At 52.1% G+C, this 27,811-nt stretch overlaps 1 pseudogene; it reads left to right on the top strand.

Annotated features, from left to right (window-relative positions):
* Positions 1 to 6,500: 6,500 nt before the first annotated feature.
* Positions 6,501 to 27,811, top strand: part of LOC119283502 — a 64,196-nt pseudogene continuing 42,885 nt past the window's right edge.

Genomic DNA, 27,811 nt, shown 5'->3' with positions numbered 1-27,811 from the left:
GGTAATTCTGTGTCAAGCATTTCAGACAAAAAGTCAATACCCAGAGTTCATCAATTGGAGTTCCGGGCCGCCTGCTCAGCAGCCAACCCGAAACTCGGGGACTACACCCAGTGGGTGCGCAGGCGCGCCCCCACGGAGAGGAACAAGAAAACAAAAACCAAAGGAAAAAACATACCCGGACGGCTGCCCGCGACGCTAGGAATGCCTTGGGGCAACTCTGGAGAGCGTCGCCCTCAGCACGAAGCTTCGCCTGGACGTCCAGGAGCGCCTGGTTCAGCGGCCCTGTGCCGCCTCCTCGCACCCACCCAATGGGTGCGGCGCTCGTTGCTTCGGCGTCTTGGATCGCCGAGCTGGCATTGCCGGCTTCCAGGGGGCGGTGTGCCGAAGTCGCCTTCTCCAGACGACGGCGCGTTGGCGAGCCAGCTTGGAGGAGTAGCCTCGCCACGGCCTCGTCTTCGGTCGGCGGCACCTGAGGGTCCGCCGGCTGCTCACCCTGGGCACCTTCAGACGGCGGCGGAGGCGGCGGCGGAACATTCGCATCCGGCGTAGAGGGGTCGCCGCCCTCCCTCTCCACGACGGGGTTCTCCCCGCCGGCTTCTCCAGTCTGCCCCGTGAGCTCCGGAGGCGGCGGCCCAGAGTTCAACGGGGTGATGAACACCGCCGATTGGCGGCGTGTGGCTTCCTCAACCTGCCGCTTCGTCACGGCGGCGGCTTCGGCCTCCGCCAGTTTTTTCTTGGCGGAGGCCTCCGCGCTATCGGCCTCCGCCTTCTCCAGGCGAACGGCCTCTTCTTCATTGCGCTTCTCCTGCGCATTCCGCTCTGTCGCCTCCCGGAGGTCAGCAGCGGGGTCAATCCATGAGTGGTGGCGGACGTCTCCGATGATCCCATGACAGAGGCGGCGGTGCCCCTCTCAAGAGTGAGGGGAGCCCTCAAGCAAGGGGGACAAGCAAAAAACTCAGAAAAAGTCACAAAGAAAGAATAAAGCTTTGAGACAGGATAATCACGCGGAGACCAATGGCGGATTCTTCACTTCCTTACGGAAGCGGATGGCCTTCGCGGCCACCTTGTCCCGCCGGGTCGCCACAGCCGAACCCTTGGGTTTCTTCGGCCGACTGCTGAACAAGGTCGGCACGGCCCTGCGCTTCTTCCCGCCACCTGGATCACCCGGCGCGGCAGAAAAGCCCGCGCTAGGCTGGCTCGCTCCTGTCCGATGGCAGGGGCGACTCCCCCCTCGGCGTCGTCGTCAGGCCAGTCGACGAAAGTGGCCGAAGGCCTGAAGTCACCTGCTGTTCCTCCTCCTCCCTCGGCGTCATCCTCTAGAGCCGCCGCCCCCAGATCAGGGTCGTCAACGTCGCATTCCGCCCGGTCGGCGAGGAACTCACGGGCCGGCCCCGAGGTGCCGGCTGGAGAATGGAGGAGGGGATTCTAACCAAAGTCGACTGGTCAAAACAAAACTCGGCAAGAAGGAAGACAATCCAAAGAAAGAAAGGAAAGGCGACTCACCATGGGCGGGGGGTTGGCGCGGCAGTACGGCTCCTTGCCGAACCGCCAATCCTCCAGGAGCTTGCTGTCCGAGAGGTAGTTCACCATGAACGCCACCTCTTTGTGAGGCATGTCCTTGGTGCACATCCGACTTGGGTCGCGGTGCCCACTCATCTGGCATATCATGTGGGGGCGGCCTTGGAGTGGGAGCACTCGGCACGCCACGAAGGCGGCCAACAGGTCCGGATCAGTCAAACCCTCCGACTGCGTTAGCACTCGGAGTCGCGCGATGGCGTCGGCTCCCGCAGGCGTCAGCGACTTGGCCCGGTACGACCAGTTGGGCAGTCGCCCAACCGGCGGGCCGGCTTCGAAAGCCGGCAAGTTGACCCAGTCCCCCCTCGCGGAGATGCTCCTGACGTAAAAGTAGGATCTCTGCCACATCTTCACTGACTTTATCAGCGAGATGGAGGGGAAGGGGTTGTCGGCTCCTGACCTTCGCACGGTGATGAAAGCGCCGCATTGAGCCGGCACGCCCACGGCCTGGGTGCCGAGCTTGGAGAAGAAGAATTCCCCCCAGAGCTCGAGGGTGGGGAGGACTCCGAGGAAGCCTTCGCACAAGGCCACGAAGGCGGACAGCAGCACCACTGTGTTGGGGGTGAGGTGGTGCGGCTGGAGGCCATAGAACTCCAGGAAAGATCGGAAGAAACTGCTCGCCGGCAGCCCCAACCCGCGCAGGCAGTGCGAGCGGAAGATGACCCGCTCGCCCTCTTGCGGCACGGGGGAAATCTCCCCCTTCGGCGCGAGGCGCACCCGCACGTGATCCTCGCCGGGGAGCCGACGAGTCCGGCGAAGGAACTCAATGTGGTCGTCGTGGACTTCGGAACCGTCCCAAGTGCCGGAACGCACCGAGGGAGGCGCGGCGGTGGAGGAAGAACTCATCGTGAGCTGTCGCCGCGGTGTTCGCCGGAGCTTGGGCGCGCGACGGAGCGAAGAAGAAGAAGAAGGAGGAGAGCGAGGAGAAGTGAGAAGGAAGAGAGCGAGGAGTGGTGGGAAGGAGGGGCGCGCGTGCCCCCCTCTTCCCCATACTTATAGCCCTGTAGGCTGCGAAGCCGAGGGGGCGGTCGTGGGGGTTTACTGCGCCCACGGCCCCACGACCCCCACGTTCCACGATAAAGTTACTGCGCGCAGTAACTCCATGGGAATCCCAACCATCCGCCGGGGCCGCAGCGGATCCGCTCGGGCCCCGAGGTACAGTAATGGCGGGCCCCGCCTATGGGCCTGTCCCGTCGCATGCGTAGGCTGGCAGGACGGCCCAGCCACATGCCATCGCGCGACAGGCCTAGAACGGGCGGCGGCCTGGAGGCTTAGCCAGCACGCCACTTGGGTCCCTCCACGAAGTTCGAAATATTGTGCGAGTCGAAATTGAGTGAGTCCGAATCAAGCGAGTCCGACTCCTCCTAGTCGGCCCGGCAGAAGTCAATCAAAGACCATGTGTTGAGCACCCGGAAAGAGAAACTGCTGAGGCTTCTCGGCCGATCGTCCGCGGCGTCGCACCAGCTTCGGGGACTACTATCGGAGTAATGGGCCACGGGTAGGCCAACCCGAGCCCCAGAACCTTTCAGGACATCGGGGCAGGCTGCGCCCCTCAAGACCCCAGGACGAAGAGCCGCCTTCTGGACGTCAATGCCAAGACGGACGACTGACCACCCACGGCCGAGTCCTAGGGACGACTTCAGGGAGTCGGCCTGTGACTCCAACACCCCTCACGATCTCATCAAGAGGGGCGGGGCAGGGGAGTGGCAAAAATGAAGCCCGTTCCTGCCCCTTACCAAGGGCAGGCATGGCCACAGCGCACCGTACCCCGGAAGATCTCCGTGCGGCGTGGCACTGTTGCCATGCCGGCCCTGACATCAGCACAGCGGGACCGAATCTAGCACCCACGGCGGCTTGTCTATACGGCCTAGAGGCAGCAGGTCCCACCAGTCGATGAGACCCCAGGAGACGGCAAGAGAACCACCAGTTGGACCCGTCGGGAGTCGGCCCGGGGGAGTCGGCCGAGCCCTCCCCCGGGGCCCACGCGTCATTAATCAAGATGTGATGGGGAGTGGCGATAGTGATCGCTCGCTGGGCGGCGGGGCTGTTGCCACGACCTCATGATCAAGCCCGCGTCATCAGAAGCACGGCTACAGTAATCAGCAGCCGGCAAGACCCGCCCACGGCGGACGCGGCCTGTCGGCTCCGTACCAGGCCAGTCGGCGGGGCCCGCCAGTCGGCGGGGCCCGCCAGTCGGCGGGCCCCAGTGGTCGGCAGAGAAGACGGAGGCCAGAGGCACTGATGGCTGGGCCCGCGTCCAGCCGGATTACCATTGTTCCCCTGGGGGGTAGGCCTATATAAACCCCCCAGGGCACCCATGCAAGGGGTTGGAACCCAGTAGCTCTAGACCAGATCATATAGAAGGGAGAGAGCTAGCCTTGCCCTCTCCTACCTCCAAGAAACAGCTCAAGGAGCAACCGTGTAAACACTTTGCCATAGTGACCATGCGGAGGCCCCGCAGAGTAGCAGTAGGGGTATTATCTCCCCCGAGACCCCTGAAGCTGGGTAAGATTCGCCGGCGTGCATGCCTTCACCTCATCCCGTTTCCAGGAACCGGTGACGTTCTACTCGCCCCCACCATGATAAGCCATCCGTTGGCATATGTCGCACCAAACCCCCGACACATAGCAAGGTAGGAAACACATACATGGCTCAATCAACTCCTACTCATGCTAGTGGGTTTCATCTAGTTACTGTGGCAATGACAGGTCATGCAGAGGATAAGGGTTCAACTACCATATCACACAACAGTTTGAAACGTTGTTGTCTTAATGCAGTAAATGAGAGCAGAGGCGAGAACATGGGATTGTATCGATATGATCAATGGGGCTGCTTGCCAGACGGAGTGGTAGTAGGGTACTGCCCTTTAGTTGGATACTCGGAGATATCCTCGGAGGCAGAACCTACCACGAAAGACACACCGAACATAAACAACACATGATAATATGCAACAATATGATGCATGCTATGACATGGCAAGATGAATGTGTCTTGGCCTAATGCAAGCTAAAACAGAAAGGAATGAACACATTTGAATCAAAGATTCAAATGTTAGTTCATTTAACATAGCCATATTAGTGCATTATATTATTTTTATTAAACAGCAAGGTTATCTTGTTTTGTCATGCATGAAACCATTACAGATGGATAGATTGAATTTTTCTGATCATCTTTCATATATAATTTGTTTGATTTGGAGCTATGGTTGATTTTCTATGATTTTTAGAAGTTTTGGCTATTTTCTGGAATTTCTTATTAAGGAATAAATCCAGAAAAGGATTTACTGCGTCAGCCTGGCGTCAGTGTGATGTCAGCGGTCAACTGAGACGGTCCAGGTCAACCCTAACCTGTGGGTCCCGTCTGTCAGTGTCAACTAACTAACTAAGTTTAGTTAGTGTTGAACTAATACTAACCTAGTTTAATTAGTGGCCTGGGGCCCACACGTCAGTGAGTTAGGGGAAAGTCAAACTGGGGTCAACCCGGGTCAAACTCGCCGGAGTTGACCCGGGGCTCGTCGCCGGCAAGGCTAGGGACGGCGGAGGGGTGCGGGTTCCATCCTCCCGTGACCAAATGGCCGGCGGAGGGCATCTATGTGACGCGGGCACTCGTCCGCGTCGAGTGGTGTAGGTGGTTGGGCCTGGGGTGGCCGGAGTCGTCGCCGGCGTCAACCTTGGCGGTCGCCGGGGCTCAGGTGAGGTCGAGGTCGTCGTTGTGACGGTCGTGGTGGCTCATGCGGGGCACGTACATGCTCTACGCGGCACGGGGAGGAATCTGGGCATGACGGCCGGACCATTAGATGGCCGGAGACTCGTCAGCGGCGAGCACAGGTGGCGGTGCGTGCGGGCGAACTCGAGGCGGCACGTACGGTGCACGGGAGCTAGAACGGAGAGGGGGAGTGTTGGTGTCAAAACCGGCGGATCTCGGGTAGGGGGTCCCGAACTGTGTGTCTAGGCCGGATGGTAAGAGGAGGCAAGGGACATGAAGTTTTACCCAGGTTCGGGCCCTCTTGATGGAGGTAAAACCCTACGTCCTGCATGACTAATATTGATGATATGGGTAGTACAAGAGTAGATCTACCACGAGATCGGAGAGGCTAAACCCTAGAAGCTAGCCTATGGTATGATTGTTGTTCTGTAAGTTGTCCTATGGACTAAAACCCCCCGGTTTATATTGACACCGGAGAGGGTTAGGGTTACACAAAGTCAGTTACAATGGTAGGAGATCTAAATATCCGTATCGCCAAGCTTGCCTTCCACGCCAAGGAAAGTCCCTTCTGGACACGGGACGAAGTCTTCAATCTTGTATCTTCATAGTCCAGGAGTCCGGCTGAAGGTATAGTCCGGCCATCCGGACACCCCCTAATCCAGGACTCCCTTAGTAGCCCCTGAACCAGGCTTCAATGACGACGAGTCCGGCGCGCAGATTGTCTTCGGCATTGCAAGGCGGGTTCCTCCTCCGAGTACTTCATAGAAGATTTTGAACACAAAGATAGTGTCCGGCTCTGCAAAATAAGTTTCCACATATTGGCATAGAGAGAATAATATTTACACAAATCTAATGTGCTGACGTATTCCGTAGTGTGACGCACCATGGCCAAGCCTTTATTCAAATCGTTTTATTATCCCACCTCAGCGTGTCATGCGAGGCAGTTTCCTTGGCACGTCTTGTTAAAGCAGAGATCGTGTCCCCTTATTCCGGGATTCTCATCAATATGGGCGTGGATAACCCAACCGCGCCATTGATTACGGCTCTTGGAGATAAGCGAGTTTTACCAGGCTGGTGGGGACACGTAGTTGCGTCCACCCATATAAGGGGATAAGGATCCACCTTTTCACCTACGCCTTGTTCCTCCTTTGCCTATCCATTTTCGTGCACTCGAGCTCCAGCGCCCAAATCCGCACTCCCCACCTCAACCTTCTCCAGCCATGTCCGGAGCGGGAGGCAAGTGGATGGTCTCCTCCGTCACGGAGGGACACATCAAAAAACTGAGGAAGGTCGGATACTTGTCTAACGACATCGCGTACCGGCTTCCCGAAGAGGGGTAGCTCCTCCCCACCCCAAGGCCCCATGAGAGGGTAGTGTTCCTTCCCCACTTCCTCCATGGACTGGGCTTTCCAATCCACCCATTCGTCCAGGGACTCATGTTCTAATACGGCCTGGATTTCCATGATCTGGCCCCGAACTTCATCCTCAACATCTCAGCGTTTATCATCGTGTGTGAGGCTTTCCTCTGCATCCGCCCCCATTTTGGCCTATGGCTCAAGCCTTTCAATGTCAAGCCGAAGGTGGTGCGCGGCAACTAGGCGGAGTGCGAAGGCGCCATGGTGGGCAAGATGCCCAACGTCTTATGGCTCAAGGGCTCCTTTGTGGAGACCCTGAAGGGGTGGAAATCGGGGTGGTTTTACATCACCAAACCACGCGACCCTGAGTGGGTCACAGCCCCCGAGTTCCGGTCTAGACCCCCAACACGGCTCATGTCCTGGAAAGAGACGGGCCTGTCGTGGGGCAGCAAAGGAGAGGTGACTGGACTGCAAACATGCATCCAAACCCTGGTGGACAAGCAGCTCAAGCTTGTCAACGTAGTCCAGGTCATGCTCATCCGCTGGATCCTCCCGTGTGAACAACGGGCCTTCAATCTGTGGAAGTTCAGCCCGGCGCAGCACCGAACTCTGAGCAGGCTCTTTGACACGACGTACGAAGATGTCTGGAAGGTGCTTTTCAAGGGCGCCGAGGCTCCCGCATCCGCTACCGAGGATCGTGGATTCAGTGCACAGCATCACGCTAGTGCGGTAAGTTGTTTGTACCTCTTACAGGGTATTAGTTTTTCATAGTTTAACTCTATGCGGGATCTAAGCTCCCTTACCTTTGACAGGTTTGGCAGGCGAAGTCCGGACAGATCGACTGTCCGGCTCCTTTGCCCGAAGACCCAGCCGATGCCCGCTTGGCAAAGTTGCTGGTTCCGGCACCCTATGTGGTGTCGGAGAAGAAGGCCACAAAGAAGGCCACGGGGACTCGAAAAAGTGCCCGGCACCAGGAGGTGTCGGGTTCATCATCCGACGGCTCGAAGGCGCATTCCTCCCGTGAAGAAGAGGAGCAGGAAGAAGGGACCTCTCCCCCTCCAGCGGGGGGAGAGAAAAAAACGAAGGCCGCCCTCACTGGGGAGGCCGAAGGGTCCAAGAAGGGGAAAACCCTTCCTCCGGACTACTCCACCGACGCCGACGACGGCGAAGAGGAGTGGCCGCTCAGGGCCAAGCCCCTAGCGAAATCGTAAGTATCCGGATACCAGAGTAATTCATAGTATTCCTATATTGCACAACTTTCCCTTATGTCGAATATGTTTATGCAGCCCACCCAAAGACCGGCTCGACGCGTCGTCAAGTGATTCACTGGACTTGTCGGATGTGAATTCGCTTCCGACGACTTCCTCCCCCCGCCCTACGGACGACGCTGACGTGTTGTCCCAACAGGTTCGAAGCCAGGAGGAGGTGGTCCTGGAGGCGCCGCAAGGCGACCTCCCGGACTCCAGGAGTAAAGGGGATAAAAACCCCCAGGGCTCCAAGTCTGGCTCTAGGCCGAACACCGCTTCGGAACCTTCAAAGGTTCCAGAGTCCGGCGGGCGACCTCCTTCCAAGAGGAGCAAGTCCACCGTGCCGGTGACCCCCGTCCAACCAGAGACGCCGGACAATCTGTTGGAGGTGCTCAAAGGCGCCTACATCGACGAGGAGCACCGCACCATTATGAGTGTAGTGGTCTAGAAGGTTCAGTCCGCCAAGAGCGGACTGACTGAAGCTTGTACTAGCCTTTTAACAGGCTTTGAGGTAAGTAAAGAATGTGTAAATAATATTACCGCATAGACAGTAGCCCCTGATGCTCTATTTGGCGTTCGGGAAGAAAAGCGAAGAGAGGATCAACTAAAATTCACAGGAGTCTAACAGAAAGGAGTCAATATGCGTATGTAGGTTTCTCTGCTAGCGTCCGCCGCACTGACTGCGGAAGTGGACACGCTAAAGCAGAACCTCGAGCAGTCCAAGAAAGAGCTCGGGCGTGCCAAGAAGAAGCTTGAGGACAAGGAAGGTAAGAAATACCTTGTTTAAATATATATATAAAAAAGTGCAATTGCAAAAAATGACAGGATTATCGTGGCTATTGTAGGGGCCACGTTGGAGGTGGCGACCCTTAAGCAAGAGCTGGTCGAGGCCGAGAAGAGGGCGGCCAAGGAGCGCACCGAGCGGGAGAAGTATGAGGCCCAGGTTGGCAAGGTGCAGCAAGAGCTCCAGGCTCTCATGAAAAAACATGAGAGTTTGGAGCTTGACTCAAAGACGCGAGCGTCCGAGCTCGCGATGGCTATTGAAAATGCCAAGTCTGCCAAGGCCGAATCCCAGAAGACCCTCCAGGAGTTGGATGCGGTGAAAAAGATAGCAGCGGGTAAGGCATTCTTTATGCAAAGCAAACACATAAGCGTGAGTTACTTGTTACTTACCCGAATCCGGAGCTCTCCAGGAGCATTCGCAGATCTTCCCTGTAGCGTGTCCGATGCCGCCGCATTTTATCGAGCCGAGGAGGGCAAATCGAAAGAGAAGGTGTTCTGGTCTCAGTATGCTGAGGCCGGACACCGCGTGCCCCTTAGCGACCAGCTCAAGCAACTGGTCGAGCTCCACAAGGCGGCCGAACAGGCCATGAAGGGCCTCATAGTTCGGCTGTGTCCTGGAGAGGCTCTGCCTGGGAGCTATTTCGGGCTGGTGCGGCGGTTGGTGGGGGCCTGTCCAAGGCTCGAAGTCATCAATCACTCCGTCTGCATTGAAGGTGCCCGTAGGGCCCTTGCCCGTGCTAAGGTGCACTTGGGCAAGCTAGATGCTGAGAAGCTTGTGAAGGACGGGCCACCTCCGGGGAAAGAGCATCGCAAGCCCAAGAATTATTATACGGATGTTCTGAAGGGTGCCTGCCTTGTGGCGGATGAATGTTCCAGGGATGTAATTTTTAGTAAAACTCGCTCGTTTTGTCCTATGCGCTGAAAACTTGTTCATATGCGCTAAGCAATGCTGTTGGAATTTAAAATATTACCTTCTGTGCCGCTGTTTATCAATTCTGAGAGATGGCGAGTCGTCGGCTTCTGCCCCGTGCCGCTAGTGCTGGGGTGTTCGGGGATAAACTTGAGCGATCTTTTTCCATGTTTGGGTCCTTCGAGGGAGGCGCTCAGCACAACGAACAAGGCAATCAGACTATAATGCATGAACACTCTCACTTAGCCATAGAACTCTATAATTTCAAATTTCGGCGAAGCCCCTGGTATTCGGAAGACCGAGTTCGGGGCGCTATCCACGCCTTGGCTGGACAGAGCTGGGTCCTTGCTCTAAGCGGCATAAGTCTTTAGGGACTCGAAAAACCTCTCGAACAGCGACCGGCTCTCGCTTCATCATGACAGTCAGTTTTAGCTTTCTCTACTAAGGTGCTCGACCCAGCTCAACTACGGCACAATCGCAGTAGTTCTCCTAGTGCTACCTTAGCCGATATAGCGGAACGTAAGGCACCAAAACATAGGAGCCGGGCAAACCCAACTATTGACCCAAGACATGATTCGGAGCCGATGCATATAATGCTATAAGTTCGGGGTGCCGCACTTGTTAAAGTGTTCGGACTTCTCACACCATATTGAGGGGTACTAAAGCCCCTGGCGTATTTTGGCCGTACCAAAGTGTGCGGGTGCAACATGTCATTAAGGAACATATATTTGTAAAAAAAAGAGTAATGCAAAAAGAGACAAAAGCTATGCATTGTTTATTAAAATGGGCTGTGATCAAAGCGGAACGATACAAATAATGCGATAAGCAAAAGGTTGGACTATTTAGCATGTCCGTTCCAGGGGTAGGCTGCGGAATGGTATGTGAAACAAGTATACTGCTCGTGATAGAGACCACCTGGGAGTTCCATAATGCGGCATGGCTTGTCTGCTTCCCTGGTTCTTGCATCATTTGTGCGGCAATTGAACTGCCGAACAGGCCTTCCGAAGAGTGGAGTCCTGAAAGTAAGAGAAAATTAAAAAATTGACAGCCCCTGCTGCAGTTTAAGCCGTGTTTCGGGCGTGCCGTGATGGTGCCCCTCCCCCTGTACCCATGGTATTTCTAGAGCGTAGTTATGTGCGCGAAGTACTGGTGTCACATTTTTGCGAGGGCTGGGGTTGGGGCTGCATTGCTACGCCTGCTCAGAACGTGCCAGGCGGTCTTGTTGTGGGTTACTCGGGGCGTGCTTGACGGTGTCTGGACGTTTAATGGCCGGACTGGAGAACTGACTGGAGTGGCTGCTTTGTACTTCCGCAGCAAGGGCCGCCATGTGCTCCTACGTTCGGAGAGAGCGTTCGGTGTTTCCATTGACCGTAAATAGTCCTCGAGGGCCTGGCATCTTGAGCTTAAGGTATGCATAGTGCAGTACCGCATTGAACTTGGCAAATGCGGTTCGCCCGAGCAGTGCGTGATAGCCACTACGGAATGGGACTATGTCAAAGATTAACTACTCGCTTCGGAAATTATCCGGAGATCCGAAGACCACTTCAAGTGTGACTGAGCCTGTACAGTTGGCCTCCACACCTGGTATTACGCCTTTAAAGGTCGTTTTGGTGGGCTTAATCCTCGAGGGTTCTATGCCCATTTCCCGCACTTTATCCTGGTAAAGCAGGTTCAGGCTGCTGCCACCGTCCATAAGGACTCTAGTGAGATGAAATCTGTCAATGATTGGGTCTAGAACCAATGCAGCGAATCCGCCATGACGGGTGCTAGTGGGATGGTCCCTTCGATCAAAGGTGATCGGGCAGGAGGACCATGGGTTGAACTTTGGGGCGACTGGCTCTACCACGTATACGTCCCTTAACGCACGCTTCCGCTCCCTCTTGGGGATGTGGGTTGCGTATATCATGTTCACCGTCCGCACTTGTGGGGGAAAACCCTTCTGTTCACTGTTGTTCGGCCGTCGGGGCTCTTCGTCGTCATCGCTATGCAGCCCCGTGTCTTTATTTTTGGCATCTAACTTGCCTGCCTGCTTGAACACCCAACAATCCCTGTTGGTGTGATTGGCTGGCTTTTCGGGGGTGCCATGTATCTAGCACAAGCGGTCGAGTATTCGGTCCAAACTGGACATGCCCCTAGGATTTCTTTTCAATGGCTTTTTCCGCTGACCGGATTTATAGCCTTTGAATCCGGCATTAACTGTCGTATCCTCAGCATTGTCGCCGTTAATGCGGCGCTTCTGCTTGTTGCGATGCGACCTGCCACTACTGTCCCTGGTATCCGAATTACCAGGGTTTTTGGTCATATTGTTGCTACGAGCAAGCCAGCTGTCTTCTCCCACGCAAAAGCGGGTCATGAGTGTCGTGAGTGCTGCCATAGATTTCGGCTTTTCCTGTCCAAGGTGACGGGCAAGCACTGGTCACGGATATTGTGCTTGAAGGCCGCTAGGGCCTCTACGTCCGGACAGTCGACTATTTGATTTTTCTTTGTTAGGAACCGTGTCCAAAATTGCCTGGCCGATTCCTCTGGCTGCTGAATTATGTGGCTTAGGTCATCGGCGTCTGGTGGTCGCACATAGGTGCCCTGGAAATTGTCGAGGAATGCGGCTTCTAGGTCCTCCCAACAACTGATTGATCCTGCTAGCAAGCTGTTAAGCCAATGCCAAGCTGGTCCTTTAAGCTTGAGTGGGAGGTATTTCATGGCGTGGAGATCATCGCCGCGGGCCATGTGGATCTGTTGTGCCATCATATGATTCGATGTTTACGGGTTTGAAACCCTCGGGGATTTGATGATCCATTACTTCGTCTGTGAAGCTTAGTGGGTGTGCGGCGCCTCTGTACTGGGGTATATCACGACGTAGCCCCAATGAGCTTTGTCTACTGTGTTCGGCCCTACCGGATTTGTGTCCGGCGTGACGGTTACCGTCTCGAGTCGTGGGGCACACACGCGATCCGTAGATCGATCTTGTTTGCTTTGCCTTGTCCTCCAACATACCTCGCAGGTCTGGCCGCATTTTCCTGTGCCTTGGTACGGGGTGCGGCTTGAGTGGAGGGCCGAGAGGCCTCTCTGTCGCGGCCACGAAGTGGGCGGTCAGCCGTATCAAGTGCTGGTGATGTCGGTTTAAGTGCTTCCTCCTCTAATCAGGGTAGCACCCTGCGCTTTGGGTAGCTCTTGGAGGGGCGTTCGAGTTTATGCTCTTCGGCCCCAAGGACTTTAGTCCATCTGTCGACTAGCAAATCTTGATCAGCTCTAAGTTGTTACTGTTTTTTCTTGAGGCTTCTTGCCGTGGCCATAAGCCTGCATTGAAAACGCTCTTGCTCGACGGGATCCTCTGGCACGACGAATTCGTCGTCGTCGAGGCTTGCCTCGTCTTCGGAGGGAGGCATACAATTATCGTCCTCGACCTCTCTATCTGCCGCTCTCTCATGAGGGCTGGCTTCTCCATCCTCCTGTGCTGAATCTTGCTAGAGGTGGTTTTCTTCGGCACACTCCAGAGTATTATTATCTCCCGTGCTGGAATCACCGTATTTGCTTTAGCGGGATTTTGAGCGGTGCCGCTGACGCCGGCGCTTAGGCTGTTTCTTGGAGGGGTCATCCTCCGTTGTTCCATCGACATCTCCTTCTTTTGGGGTGTCCACCATGTATATGTCATATGACGAGGTGGCTTTCCAGGGCCCAATAGGCGCTGGTTCTTCACAGTCTCTTGCATCGGCGTCCATACCGTCGATGTCTTCGGAGTCGAAGTTGAGCATGTCGGTTAAATTGTCGACAGTGGCTACAAAGTGGGTGGTGGGTGGGCTTTGAATTTCTTCATCGTTTGTATCCCAACCTTGCCAACCGTAGTCCGGCCAGGGCTCTCCTGATAAAGAGAGAGACTTTAGTGTCTTCAAAATATCGCCGAAAGGCGAGTGCTAAAAGATGTCCACGGCAGTAAACTCCATGATCGGCGCCCGATCGGGTTCGATTGGCAGGGGCGCGGAGGGTTTGGAGTCCAGAGAGGAGTCCGGCTCCTTAGAGTCACGAGTCTCGCGAAGTGCGGGGCTGGTGTTTGGCTTGATCGCCGTTGGGATCGCAGCCCCCGAGGCGGTGTCCAACCACCCATCCTCGATCGGCGCAGTTGGCTCCGAATTAAGGGTCGAAGCCAATGCGGGTGCGGCCTCCAGGGCACTATTCGGCGGCAGAGCTAGATCATGCTCGTCATGATAGTGCGGCGCGCTCGGCAGTGGCTCGAATCCGTCGAAGATCAAGTCCCCGCGGATGTCAGCTGTGTAGTTTAAACTTCCAAATCTGACCAGACGGCCAGGGGCATAGCTTTCGATCTGCTCCAGATGGCCAAGTGAATTGGCCCGCAGTGCGAAGCCACCGAAGACGAAGATCTGTCCGGGGAGGAAGGTCTCACCCTGGACTGAATCGCTATTGATGATCGTAGGAGCCATCAAGCCTAACAGCGACGACACAGAGGAACTCTCAATGAAAGCACCAATGTCGGTGTCAAAACCGGCGGATCTCGGGTAGGGGGTCCCGAACTGTGCGTCTAGGCTGGATGGTAACAGGAGGCAAGGGACATGAATTTTTACCCAGGTTCGGGCCCTCTTGATGGAGGTAAAACCCTACGTCCTGCTTGATTAATATTGATGATATGGGTAGTACAAGAGTAGATCTACCACGAGATTGGAGAGGCTAAACCCTAGAAGCTAGCCTATGGTATGATTGTTGTTCTGTATGTTGTCCTACGGACTAAAACCCTCCAGTTTATATAGACACCGGAGAGGGTTAGGGTTACACAAAGTCAGTTACAATGGTAGGAGATCTACATATCCGTATCGCCAAGCTTGCCTTCCACGCCAAGGGAAGTCCCTTCCGGACACGGGACGAAGTCTTCAATCTTGTATCTTCACAGTCCAGGAGTCCGGCTGAAGGTATAGTCCGGCCATCCGGACACACCCTAATCTAGGACTCCCTCAGGGAGAAGGGTCAGTGGCTCATTACGGTTGCAGGGGACAGAACGGCGAGCTCGGGGAAGAGCTGGAGCGAGCGGGGCGGCGAGGGGGATCTCCGGCGACGGCGGATCGGGACGAGCTCGGTGCAGCGTCTCCAGGGCGAGCGAGCGCTCGGGGATGGGTTGAGGCGAAGCAGTGGACGACGACGGAACTTTTTGGCACGGCGAGGCAACGAGTGGACGGCGGGGGCTGCGGGTTTCACGATGGCACAGGCGCGGCTGCGTCGGCCATGGCGTCGAGGGAGCAAGGGAGGGAGCAGGGGGGAAGTGTGAGGTATCGGGCAGGTCGGGGCGGCACCGAGGAGGTGTTCGCGGCGTCGAGGCGGTGGCCAGGTGAAGCAGAGGAGCAGGGAGGTGGCGTGGCGAGCTCCTGTGCTCGCCGTCGAGCACCTGCTCGCCTCGTTGGCGAGGCGAAGCAGCTGCGTGGAGCGGCTGCTGGGCCGGGCCAACTAGGTGGGCCGGCTGGTGGGCTTCCAGGTAAGCTCTAACTCTCTCTCTCTCTTTTCTGTTTACTTTTATTTATTTCCTGCTATGTGTATTGAAATAGAATAAATACTATTTCATTTCCAAAAACTCTGGAAATATTCAGAGGCACATTTGGGAAGATTCTCACCAGCCTAAAAATGCTTCCAAGATTATTTGAGCACTTTAAAATATTTATAGCATTTAAAATGCCCAAATTCAAACAGTTATGGTTGTTCAAAAATCCAGAATGGCTCCATAAATCGCAAGACCATTTTTGGCAGAGGTTTTAGTCAAGACCAAAAATGGTGGGCTTTTATGAAGGGCATTTTGGGTTCATTGAAATTCCAATTGTTGGAAATTAGCATTTTCAGGGGGGTGTTGGGGTTGATTAGGCCCCATTTCAAGTTTAAAATAAATTTAAACATGATGCACATGTTCATCCAATCCTAATGCATGACTAAAAGCAGGGATGTGACAACTCACCCCCACTCAAAAGAATCTCGTCCCGAGATTTAGGATCCTCCGGGAAGAAGGTGGGGTACTCGAGTCGAAGACGATCCTCCCTTTCCCAAGTGGCTTCTTTCTCGGAATGGTGTGACCATTGAACCTTGAGAAACTTGATATTATGGCGTCGAGTGGTACGCTCGGCTTGATCAAGGATACGAACGGGATATTCCCGATATGAGAGGTTATCTTGTAGATCAAGCGTTTCATGGTCCACTCGGATAGGATCCGCGAAGCAACACCTGAGTTGAGAAACGTGGAAGACATCGTGAACTCTGGAAAGATGCGAAGGTAGTTCCAATTGGTAGGAAACTTCTCCTCGTTTGGCTAGAATGCGAGGAGCCAATTTGCCTTTGATACCGAAATGATGGGTTCCCTTTAACGGAGTAACCTGAAGGTAAGCTTTCTCGCCGACTTCATAAGTCATGAGCTTATGTTTACGATCATATTGGCTCTTTTGACGAGATTGGGATGTTTTCAATTTCTCACGAATAACGCGAACCTGCTCTTCTGCTTCCTGAATCATATCCGGGCCAAAGAGTTGTCTTTCCCCGGTTTCTGATCAGTTAAGAGGCGTTCGACATTTTCGTCCATAGAGGACTTCGAAAGGAGCTTTGCCCAAGCTAGCTTGATAACTATTGTTATAGGCAAACTCTGCGAATGGAAGGCATTTCTCCAAACCCATTCCGAATGAGATGAAAGAAGCTCGGAGCATATCTTCCAGAATTTGATTGACTCGCTCTACTTGACCACTTGATTGAGGATGGAAGGCGGTGCTAAAAGAGAGAGGAGTTCCCGTAGCATTTTGGAAACTTTCCCAAAATAGAGGTGAAGAGACTCCCACGGTCTCAGTTAATTTCCAATGGAACACCATGAAGAAACACTATTCGGGAGATGTATAAGTCAGCTAGCTGGCTAGCGGTCATACTCTCACGAATAGGTAGGAAATGGGATACTTCGGAAAGACGGTCGATCACGACGAAGATGGCATTATTCCCTCTCTTGGTCCTGGGAAACCCAGTAATGAAATGCATACTGGTTTTATCCCATTTCCACTCAGGAATAGCCAAAGGTTGAAGGGTGCTAGCAGGCCGTTGGTGCTCTGCTTTAACACGATGACAAACGTTGCAATTAGCAATGTATTGAGCGATTTCTCTCTTCATCCTAGTCCACCAAAATCTCTGGCGTAGGTCTTGATACATCTTAGTACTACCGGGATGAATGGTGAGAGGGTATTCATGAGCTTCCTTAAGGATCAACCGCCTCAGGTTTCGTGCCTTGGGAACCACTAAGTGGTTTCCAAAGTATACGACACCCTGATCATCAACGGAGAAACAATTCGTGACTCCTTTCTTAATGTTTCTCTTAATACGGAAGATTCCTAGATCTACCTTCTGTGCCTTGATGATCTGATCCGTAAGGGTAGGTTTCACCACTAGGGTGGATAGGAATCCTCGAGGAACGATGTGAAGATTAAGCTTACGAAATTCCTCATGGAGAAGTGGTTGACTTTGTTGTACCATCAGGTTGTTACAATAGGACTTACGACTTAGTGCATCAGCCATGACATTGGCTTTCCCCGGGGTGTAAGTTATTCCTAAGTCGTAATCCGAGATCAACTCGACCCAACGTCGTTGTCTGAGATTCAAATCCGGTTGGGTGAAGATATATTTCAAACTTTGGTGATCGGTGAAGATCTCGCAATGATTACCGAGGAGGTAATGTCGCCAAGTTTTGAGTGCATGGAATACAGCTGCAAGCTCTAGATCATGTGTGGGATAGTATTCCTCATGTGGGTGTAATTGTCGTGAAGCATAGGCAATTACCTGACGATCTTGCATTAGTATGAAACCTAGTCCTTGTCGCGAGGCGTCGCAATAGATAATAAAGTCCTTGGAGAAATCTGGTGGTACCAGTATGGGAGCAGATGTCAGGCGTCTTTTTAGTTCCTGAAAGCTGAACTCGCACTATGGGGTCCACTCAAACTTTTTATCTTTCTTGAGGAGTTCAGTTAGAGGTTTAGCAACCTTGGAGAAATTCTCGATGAAGCGGCGGCAATAGCTCGCTAAGCCAAGGAAGCTCCGAACTTGCTTGACCGTCTCAGGTGGAGTCCAATCAAGGACGGCCTGAACTCGCTCGGGATTGAAAGCAATACCCTTACCAGAGATTACATGGCCTAGATAGGTCACTTCTGGCAACCAAAATTCACACTTGGAGAATTTGGCATAAAGGCGATGCTCTCGAAGTTTCGTCAATTCTAGCCTTAGATGTTCGACATGTTCCTCTTCATTCTTGGAGTAGATGAGTATGTCATCGAGGTATACTATGACGAATTTATCCAAATACTCCATGAAGACATAACGGTGTACTCGTATTGGCCATAACGAGTAACAAAGGCCGTTTTGGGAATGTCCCTGTTTTGGAAAAGACTGAGGATCCAGCGAGCTGGTCATACAGATTGTTGATCCTGGGAAGCGGATACTTGTTCTTGATAGTGACCAAGTTGACAGGTCGGTAATCTACAACCATCCGATCTGTTCCATCCTTCTTTTTGACGAAGAGGACGGGGCAAGCCCAAGGAGAGGAACTAGGATGGATGAAACCCTTTTCCAAGGACTCATCGAGTTGGTTCTTAAGCTCGGCTAGTTCTAAGGGTGCCATCTTATAGGGTCTTCTAGAGATTGGAACGGTTCCTGGAACAAGGTCTATTACAAACTCGACATCTCTGTCAGGTGGAACACCTGGCAGTTCTTCGGGAAAGACATCCGGAAAGTCTCGGACTACTGGAATATCCTCCAGGTCTGGAAGGGGGGTTGGCATTTAGGGAGTAAAGCTGGTGCTTGGCCACTCGAGTTAAGACATTGACTGTCTTGCCCGATGGGTGAGTAAGTTGAACGGTTCTAGTGGCACAATCAATCTTAGCGTAATGAGCTGACATCCAGTCCATACCCAAGATGATGTTTATGTCCGAGGACTTGAGAGCTATTAAGGATGCAAGGAAGACAAGTCTATCGACAAGAATTACGTTCACATGGCTTACTCTAGAAGTTTGGCATTTGGAACCCGGAGTTTGAACTACCATGGAAGTGGGCATGTCACAGAATGTCGGGTTACGCAATCGAGCATAGTTCTCGGATATGAATGAATGAGATGCTCCAGTATCGAAAAGAACAGATGCCGGATGGCAATTAACAAGGAGCGTACCAAGGACGACGTTAGGATCCTCATGAGCCTCCTCGGCTGAGACATAGTTGACATGGCCACGTGCAGTGGTGACCGGCTTGGCGTAGAATGTCTTTCCCGTTGGCTTACCACGACCAACGGACTTTCCAGACTGATCGGGGTTGTTGTTCTAGGGACACTCTCAACTATAGTGACCCGGCTCTCCACACTTGAAACATTTCACAGGCGTGGAGCAGCATTAGCAGCGGGGCCACCATAGGGCTTGGGCGGTGCAAACTGCTGGTTGGGACGAGGTGCCTCAAAGGATGGCCTCGGAATGAACCTGGGTGGCAGTGTCGTGCTTGGAATCCACACCCGGCGCTTCTGAGATCCAGAGCCGGATGAAGAGCCAAAATCACGAGGGTGCTTGCGTGAAGCGTCATAGTCAGACTGGCCTGTCTCAGCACTGATGGCTTTATTGACCAACTTCTGAAAGGAGGTGCACTCGTGCAGATGAAGATCGCAGCGAAGCTCAGGGCTAAGTCTCTTGCGGAACCTTGCCTGCTTCTTAGCGTCAGTGGATACCACTTCAGGAGCATATCGTGCCAGATTCCCAAATTCACGACTATATGCATCCACAGTCAGTCTTCCTTGGGTGAAATTGCAGAACTCTTCCCTCTTGCGATCTATGAGACCTTCCGGGATGTGATGCTCACGGAAAGCCTCACTGAATTCAGCCTAAGTAGTGATTTGGCCGACCGGGCGCATAGCTTCAAAATTTTCCCACCAAAGGCTAGCAGGGCCTTCGAGGTGATAGGCAGCATAAGTAACCTTATCAGCTTCGGCTACGTTGGCAGAACGTAGCTTGTCGGTGATGCTGCGAAGCCAGTCATCCGCGTCGAGGGGCTCGATGGAATGGTTAATCTTTGGTGGGTACAACTTGATGAAGTCATTGATTAACACCAAGTCATTTTGCTGATGGCGTGCAGTGTTCTGCTCAATCCACTCCAGCAAGCGGTTAGTCTCATGCTTGTTTCTTTCCGCCTCCAGCATCACTTTGGCCAGAGAAGGCGAGTGAGGCAGATTTTCACCGCTAGCTGCACTGGCTTCCCCCTGCTCCAGGGCAGCAGGGTTGCTGCGGGTATTGACCATCCTAGGAGAAAACAAGACAAAGGTTTAGATAAGGATGGCACAAACATAGCAAGGAAGTGCAGAATGTAATGGATAACATGGAATGCCAAGATGTTCATTGCACGGCATGGTAATATAGAAACTGCCATATATATACCATTGGTCATACACACTGTACATAGTTTAGTACAAGCCCAGGCTAGGGTACAGCTACGGTGAAAGACATTACATCTCATCGGAGGCATTCCAAGCTCCTATACATTATTTTTCTACAACTCTGGAGCGTGATACACAACAAGTCGTATCCCACAGTCACACAGGACGGTGGAGAATACAACTACTACAATACTAGAGAAACTACTACTAGCTCAGACGACTCCGTAGTAATCCTCATAGAAGTCGCCGCCAAAGCGTGGAAGTGGAACATGATCATCTGGGAACAGACGGTCCTGCGGAGCCTGCGGACCATAGGGACTCGGATGTGGCCTTGGTCCCACAGGTGGTGGCATACGGGGACCACGAGGAGGGGTGATGCCTACTACATCGCGCCACTCCATACAATCTGGCAATCCAGACCGTACAGGGTACAGATCCCTCAGATCCATGTATCCTGCCCGTACCAGAGGTGCAAACCGAGTCAAAGTGGCCCAGTGATCAGCACGAGAGTTGAAAAGCTCCATATGCAAGGCCCGATTTTCGCGGTCCTTATCCTCGAGCATCTCGACAGTGGTGCGGAGTAGTGACTCATCATGTGTAGGGTCAACATAGATAGCCTGGAGATACCCTTGCGCTCCCGGGAGTGAAGCTAGCATATAACGGAAGTCGGTATTCTGAAGCAGGCCAGTCCGGACTTGCATGATGGTCATCATGGAATAGGCAACATCCTGGACAGCCATCTCAATAGTAACCCCGAGTCCATAGGAATAGTGGAGGGGCTCGGTAGATCCAGGATAAGAAGGAAATATCCTGACGGTGCAGAAATATTGGCTTTGATTAAAGTCTCGGAATTGCTCTTCGACAGTGTATTCGGGATACCAACGGTAACCCGTCTCGATCATTACCCAGACTGACATAGCTGTATGACCGGGCACATCGAGGCACCGGGTCAGGTGAACCACTTGGTTTTGAGCATGAGTGGCCATCTGAAAGCACAACCACAATGCAAAGACATTAGAATTTCTAGGGAAAATTTGACAGCATAACAGTTGTAAATGCTTAGAAAAAGATTTGAGACATCCACAAAACTTTGCCATACCACTCAACAACATGATATCAGGGTTCTGATTCAACTGGCAACATACTAAAAGTAGTAGAAACTAAACTGAGGCTTGTAACAACAATCCTATAACCTACTACGGATTAGTAACACGTGAACCTGACAGAAGAAGAGAGCCTAGTCCTTAACCCATGTTGAATGAGAAGAGAATGACTCAGATCAGAGGGCATAAGGTAAAGGAGTAAAAGAGCCTTACGTTCCCTCGCACGATCAATTCCCCTACATATAACTAAAGCATTTCTAGACTCGACATCGACCAGTTTGGCTCAACGAACCTACAGGTAGTTCGGCTCTGATGCCAACGCTGTCAGGACCCCGAGTCCAAGTCACATCGATCTAGCCAGTAACACCTCATATCACATTGCGGCCTCACGCACGGTATCCCCATGGGTGTCGCCTTACCATGGCCCGGGACCATTTGCGCCTTTTGGCTCACGTATATGATAGTCACTAGCATCCATATGACGGAGAACCCGGGCCGACATGGCTAGTCGTGAACCCAAAGCGGCACAGACCTATGGAGATATGCATACATGAATCACATCGAGCATGTCGGTCATCAGCGAGTGAATCCGGGCTATAGCACTAGGCTAACAGGACTCCAGGGAACCCAGGCTGTAGCAGGCTAGGCAGGACTCCGGTGTCACCGCGTGACATTTCCCCGAAGGGACAGACATAGAAACGAAGTGAAACACATGCCGGCCAGTCAAGCGTCCTGAGCAGTAGTGCTAGGCTAGCAGGACTTCGGTGAACCGGGCTGTAGCGGACTACTATGGCTCGAGGAACACTAGACTACATTTCCCCATAAGAAATGCTGCCAAGGATAAACAACTAGATTGTCAGATCCCACACATACCAAGCATTTCAATCATACACACAATATGCTCGATATGTGCAAATACAACATGGCATCACAACAAAACTCTACAACACAAGTACTTTATTTAAAGGCTCCAGAGAGCCATACATAACATGTTCATACAGGTAGGGGTCACATGACCCAACACTCAAATCATACAAGCATACAAGCACGTGCGGAAGCAAATAGTCTGAGTATAGACACTATAAAGAAAGAAGGCATCTCGAAGCCTGTCTATCTACATACGGCCCTCCATGGCCAGGATCACCACCTGGGTGGCAAGTCACTCATCGACATCAAGGTCTATGTAGAACCCATCGGAGGGGGCGGTGTTGTCGTCTGAAACACGTAATTAAGCAAACATGAGTACAAAGTTACTCAGCAAGTCTTACATCAGAACCTACTATACAGGCTCATTCTGAAGAAGGTGGTGGAGTTATTGCAGCAAGCCAGCTTTGACTCTTGGCTAAGCTATCCTACGAGACTCCACTAGTAAAATAGTTTTCGCACACGAGTCCACTACTCACCAACACAATACTCCACCGGGGATCCTCCCTTGTCATCCTACGAGAGGGCCATCCTCGGTACTCACACTTATCTTGAGTCTTTTAGTAGTATCCATTAACTTGTCTATGAACTGTATAGGCAACCAAGTAGTCCTTTACCGCGGATGCGGCTATTCGAATAGATGATGTTAACCTTGCAGGGGTGTACTTCTTCATACATGATCTCACCACTTACCGCCGTTTACACGACATGTACTCGGCAACCTTCAAGCGGAAGCCCAATGAGGGTGTCGGCCATGGCCTACCTAAACACTCAAGTCTCTAGTCTAGGTTTATCGCCTATCTAGGTTCCATCCGCAGGGAGTCCGGCCGAGGTTTCCACATATGGCCCCGAACGATGTGAACAGGGTTCCCGAGACACCAAATGGGTGACTCGGTACACCGTGCCACGGTGTATCTACCGCAACATAGCCCACCCCTAGGGTCAGCGCTACGCACGGCCGCCAATACATAACCTACAAACACCAGAAACTAATTGCAACTCCTGGACAGAGTACTAGGTGGTTAAGAAGCCGAGAGGGTCCATTGGTTTAGGGCCCAATGTATGGTAGTAACTGAATCTTAAATCACACATACAGATCTCAGTTCTTAGGGACGGCCTCAATGAAACGACCCACCATGTACTCCTACATGGCCTCTCATCGATACCTTTACCAAATCATGTTCAACACATCCCTCACATTACTGACATAATCATTTCACTCTAGCCCATCACCCAGATGAACCAGACCTGACACAATTCTAAGCATAGCAGGCATAGCAAGGTAGGAAACACATACATGGCTCAATCAACTCCTACACATGCTAGTGAGTTTCATCTAGTTACTGTGGCAATGACAGGTCATGCAGAGGATAAGGGTTCAACTACCGTAGCACACAACAGTTTGAAACATTGTTGTCTTAATGCAGTGAATGAGAGCAGAGGCGAGAACATGGGATTGTATCGGTATGATTAATGGGGCTGCTTGCCTGATGGAGTGGTAGTAGGGTACTTCCCCTCAGTTGGATACTCGGAGATATCCTTAGAGGCAGAACCTACCACGAAAGACACACCGAACATAAACAACACATGACAATATGCAACAATATGATGCATGCTATGACATGGCATGATGAATGTGTTTTGGCCTAATGCAAGCTAAAACAGAAAGGAATGAACCCATTTGAATCAAAGATTCAAATGTTAGTTCATTTAACATAGCCATATTAGTGCATTATCTTATTTTGCTTAAATAGCAAGGTTATCTTGTTTTGTCATGCATGAAACCATTACAGATGGATAGATTGAATTTTTCTGATCATTTTTCATATATAATTTGTTTGATTTGGAGCTATGGTTGATTTTCTATGATTTTTAGAAGTTTTGGCTATTTTCTGGAATTTCCTATTAATGAATAAATCCAGAAAAGGATTTATTGCGTCAGCCTGGCGTCAGTGTGACGTCAGCGGTCAACTGAGACGGTCCAGGTCAACCCTGACCTATGGGTCCCGTCTGTCAGTGTCAACTAACTAACTAAGTTTAGTTAGTGTTAAACTAATACTAACCTAGCTTAATTAGTGGCCTAGGGCCCACACGTCAGTGAATCAGGGGAAAGTCAAACTGGGGTCAACCCTGGTCAAACTCGCCGGAGTTGACCCGGGGCTCGTCGCCGACAAGGCCAGGGACGGCGGAGGGGTGCGGGTTTCTTCCTCCAGCGACCAAATGGCCGGCGGAGGGCATCTACGTGATGCGGGCACTCGTCCGCGCCGAGTGGTGTAGGTGGTTGGGCCTGGGGTGGCCGGAGTCGTCACCGGCATCGACCTTGGCGGTCGCCGGGACTCGGGTGAGGTTGGGGTCGTCATTGTGACGGTCGGGGTCATCGTTGTGACGGTCGTTGTGGCTCATGCGGGGCACGTACATCCTCTACGCGGCGCGGGGAGGAATCTGGGCACGACGGCCGGACCATTAGATGGCCGGAGACTCGTCGGCGGTGAGCACAGGCGGCGGTGCGTGCGGGCAAACTCGAGGCGGCTTGTACGGTGCACGAGAGCTAGAACGGACAGGGGGAGAAGGGTCAGTGGCTCACTGCGGTTGTAGGGGAGCGAACGGCGAGCTCGGGGAAGAGCTGGAGCGAGCGGGGCGGCGAGGGGGATCTCCGGCGACGACGGATCGGGACGAGCTCGGTGTAGCGTCTCCAGGGAGAGTGAGCGCTCGGGGATGGGTCGAGGCAAAGCAGTGGACGACGGCGGAACTTTTTGGCACGGCGAGGCAACGAGTGGATGGCGGTGGCTGCAGGTTTCACGACGGCGCGGGCGCGGCTGCGTCGGCCATGGCGTCGAGGAAGCGAGGGAGGGAGCAGGGGGGAAGTGTGAGGTGTCGGGCAGGTCGGGACGGCACCGAGCAGGCGTTCGCGGCGTCGAGGCGGTGGCCAGGTGAAGCAGAGGAGCAGGGAGGTGGCGTGGCGAGCTCCTGTGCTCGCCGTCGAGCACCTGCTCGCCTCGCTGGCTACGCGAAGCAGCTGCGTGGAGCGGCTGCTGGGCCGGGCCAGCTAGGTGGGCCGGCTGGTGGGCTTCCAGATAAGCTCTAACTCTCTATCTCTTTTCTGTTTGCTTTTATTTATTTCCGGCTGTGTGTATTGAAATAGAATAAATACTATTTCATTTCCGAAAACTCTGTAAATATTCAGAGGCACATTTGGGCATATTCTCAACTGCCTAAAAATGTTTCCAAGATTATTTGAGCACTTTAAAATATTTATAGCATTTAAAATCCTCAAATTCAAATATTTATGGCTTGTTCAAAAATCTAGAATGGCTCCATAAATTGCAAGACCATTTTTGGCAGAGGTTTTAGTCAAGACCAAAAATGGTGGGCTTTTATGAAGGGCATTTTCGGTTCATTGAAATTCCAATTGTTGGAAATTAGCATTTTCAGGGGGATGTTGGGGTTGATTAGGCCCCATTTCAAGTTTAAAATAAATTTAAACATGATGCACATGTTCATCCAATCCTAATGCATGACTAAAAGCAGGGATGTGACAACTTACCCCCACTCAAAAGAATCTCGTCCCGAGATTTAGGATCCTCCGGGAAGAAGGTGGGGTACTCGAGTTGAAGATGATCCTCCCTTTCGCAAGTGGCTTCTTTCTTGGAATGGTGTGACCTTTGAACCTTGAGAAACTTGATATTATGGCGTCGAGTGGTACACTTGGCTTGATCAAGGATACGAACGGGATATTCCCGATATGAGAGGTTATCTTGTAGATCAAGCGTTTCGTGGTCCACTCCACGGATAGGATCCGCGAAGAAACGCCTGAGTTGAGAAACGTGGAAGACATCGTGAACTCTGGAAAGATGCGAAGGTAGTTCCAATTGGTAGGCAACTTCTCCTTGTTTGGCAAGAATGCGAAAGGGTCCAATGTAACGAGGAGCCAATTTTCCTTTGATACCGAAACGATGGGTTCCCTTTAACGGAGTAACCGGAAGGTAATCTTTCTCGCTGACTTCATAATTCATGAGCTTATGTTTACGATCATATTGGCTCTTTTGACGAGATTGGGCTGTTTTCAATTTCTCATGAATAACGCGAACCTGCTCTTCTACTTCCTGAATCATATCCGGGCCAAAGTGTTGTCTTTCCCCGGTTTCTGACCAGTTAAGAGGCGTTCGACATTTTCGTCCATAGAGAACTTCGAAAGGAGCTTTGCCCAAGCTAGCTTGATAATTATTGTTATAGGCAAACTCCACGAATGGAAGGCATTTCTCCCAACCCATTCCGAATGAGATGACAGAAGCTCAGAGCATATCTTCCAGAATTTGATTGACTCGCTCTACTTGACCACTTGATTGAGGATGGAAGGCGGTGCTAATAGAGAGAGGAGTTCCCATAGAATTTTGGAAACTTTCCCAAAATCGAGAGGTGAAGAGACTCCCACGGTCTGAGTTAATTTCCAATGGAACACCATGAAGAGACACTATTCGGGAGATTTATAAGTCAGCTAGCTGGCTAGAGGTGATACTCTCACCAACAGGTAGGAAATACGCTACTTTGGAAAGACGGTTGATCACGACGAAGATGTCATTATTCCCTCTCTTGGTCCTGGGAAACCCAGTGATGAAATCCATACTGATTTTATCCCATTTCCACTCAGGAATAGTCAAAGGTTGAAGGGTGCCAGCAGGCCGTTGGTGCTCTGCTTTAACACGACGACAAATGTCGCAATTAGCAATGTATTGAGTGATTTCTCTCTTCATCCTAGTCCACCAAAACCTCAGGCGTAGGTCTTGATACATCTTAGTACTACTGGGATGAATGGTGAGAGGGGATTCATGAGCTTCCTTAAGGATCAGCCACCTCAGGTTTCGTGCCTTGGGAACCACTAAGCGGTTTCCAAAGTATACGACAGCCTGATCATCAATGGAGAAACAATCCGCGACTCCTTTCTTAATGTTTCTCTTAATATGGGAGATTCCCGGATCTACCTTATGTGCCTTGATGATCTGATCCGTAAGGGTAGGTTTCGCCACCAGGGTGGATAGGAATCCTCGAGGAACGATGTGAAGATTAAGCTTACGAAATTCCTCATGGAGAAGTGGTTGACTTTGTTGTAACATCAGGTTGTTAGAATAGGACTTACGACTTAGTGCATCAGCCATGACATTGGCTTTCCCCAGGGTGTAAGTTATTCGTAAGTCATAATCCGAGATCAACTCGGCCCAACGTCGTTGTCTGAGATTCAAATCCGGTTGGGTGAAGATATATTTCAAACTTTGGTGATCTGTGAAGATCTCGCAACGATTACCGAGGAGGTAATGTCGCCAAGTTTTGAATGCATGGACTACAGCTGCAAGCTCTAGATCATGTGTGGGATAGTTTTCCTCATGTGGGTGTAATATCCGTGAAGCATAGGCAATTACCTGACGATCTTGCATGAGTATGCAACCTAGTCCTTGTCGCGAGGCTTCGCAATAGATAATAAAGTCCTTGGAGAAATCTGGTGGTACCAGTACGGGAGCAGATGTCAGGCGTCTTTTCAGTTCCTGAAAGCTGAACTCGCACTGTGGGGTCCACTCGAACTTTTTATCTTTCTTGAGGAGTTCAGTTAGAGGTTTAGCAACATTGGAGAAATTCTCGATGAAGCGGCGGCAATAGCTCGCTAAGCCAAGGAAGCTCCGAACTTGCTTGACCGTCTTAGGTGGAGTCCAATCAAGGACGGCTTGAACTCGCTCGGGATTGACAGCAATACCCTTACAAGAGAGTACATGGCCTAGATAGGTCACTTCTGGCAACCAAAATTC

This window comes from Triticum dicoccoides, chromosome 4A (assembly GCF_002162155.2).
Source record: "Triticum dicoccoides isolate Atlit2015 ecotype Zavitan chromosome 4A, WEW_v2.0, whole genome shotgun sequence".
Taxonomy (NCBI): domain Eukaryota; kingdom Viridiplantae; phylum Streptophyta; class Magnoliopsida; order Poales; family Poaceae; genus Triticum; species Triticum dicoccoides.
The sequence above is the reverse complement of the archived record's forward strand: the minus strand, read 5'-3'. Positions and strand labels throughout refer to the sequence as shown.